General features: G+C 48.7%; 1 protein-coding gene and 1 pseudogene across 1 annotated transcript in view; one reads left to right on the top strand and one right to left on the bottom strand.

Moving 5' to 3' along the window:
- TMPRSS11A (transmembrane protease, serine 11A) overlaps positions 1–1,421 on the top strand; it is an 88,277-nt gene that overhangs the window by 17,317 nt on the left and 69,539 nt on the right. The window lies entirely within an intron of this gene.
- On the bottom strand, positions 454–958 carry LOC102829141 (annotated as a pseudogene).

Genomic DNA, 1,421 nt, shown 5'->3' with positions numbered 1-1,421 from the left:
TGCAAAGGCTTCACAGGAAGACTCCTTTACTTGGCACTTTGTAGCCCCATTTTAGGTATTCCAATCAGTTATAGACAGAAGACGGACCTACAAGCTTTTTATGGTGATGTTTCTGACTATTCCTTTCTCTCCCCCTCCAGTGTCTATTTTATACTATAATGCAAGGAAAACCAAGATTCAAAAGACAGCCAAGCATCTTAATATTACTCCCCCCCTTCCCCCATTCCAACCATGCCTCAATCTCTGTATCCCAGAACCCTGGAGTTCCAAAGTTGTGCATACATCATTCTTTACCTCTGTCCCACTTAACCCATTCAAACATGCCTAATTGTTCTCCCATCTGCTTTGTTCTTCCATTCCCCTCTCACTTCTTGATTATTGCCCCCCATCCCCAGCACCCAAACTTTCCTGTGTCTAATCCCTGTCCTGAGCTCCACCTTCCTCTCCCTCCCCTCACCCAGTCTGTTGGTCCTGTAGACTCAGTGGTGGGTTCACTATGGGCTGACCCTGGAACAGAAAAGTTTGGCCTGGTAGTGGTGGCTTCTTCTTTGACTGGGCAGGGGCCTGGGACTGCAAGGGGGCCCAAGCGACAACCTTCATATAGCCACCTTGGCCCCTGGGTCCACATGTCAGGTTCCAAAGCGCCTCCTCCAGCTCAGTAAGCTCCTCATTCTGCAGCCAATTGGGCTTCTGGGAAAAGGTACAATTCAAGCAGCGCTCCTTGTCTGCCAGCCAAGAGTCCAGCAGCTCAGTGCCAGCATGCAGCTCCAGTAGAAGCCGCACAGATTTCAGGGCGTGCGCAGCCACCAAACTCCTCTATAGCGGGCTGCACAGTGCCCTCATGGTAGGCCCGCAGGAAGCTGCCGCATGGCTGGTGTCTGCAGAAATGCAAATGCACAATCAGCTGCAGGTCGCTGCGGTGGATCTTGAGCATCTGCAGTTGGTCTGGGCTCCCACAGCTTTGCAGCCTGAGGTCTCCTTGCCATCAAACCTTTTTCTTAATGCCACATCTTAATCCCACAGAGTCAAGGAGGTGGGGTCTCAGTCCAACTTGCTTATTCTTGTAGTAGTCAGTCATACTGCCATTTTTGTTTTAGGATTTTCCTGATGATCTTTCTTTGAAGATATATTTTCTGTCACTCTAGCTGTTCCAGGTTGGTCTGCTTGTCCTTTCTAGTGAGAATGTCCTACCTCAGAAGGTTATGGATGGGGTTCAGGATTCCACCTAAGGTCCTATACACTGCAAAGGCCTCACAGGAGGCCTATTTCACTGAGCAAATTCTAGAACCCCTTTTAGGTATTCTAATAAGTTAGACTACCTAAATGGAACACATAGAAATCAAATAGACTACATCTGTGGAAAGAGAAGATGGAAAAGCTCCATATCATCAGTGAAGACAAGGCCAGGGGCAGACTGTGGA

The sequence above is a fragment of the Chrysochloris asiatica genome, unplaced genomic scaffold (assembly GCF_000296735.1).
Source record: "Chrysochloris asiatica unplaced genomic scaffold, ChrAsi1.0 scaffold00254, whole genome shotgun sequence".
Lineage (NCBI taxonomy): Eukaryota > Metazoa > Chordata > Mammalia > Afrosoricida > Chrysochloridae > Chrysochloris > Chrysochloris asiatica.
The sequence above is the reverse complement of the archived record's forward strand: the minus strand, read 5'-3'. Positions and strand labels throughout refer to the sequence as shown.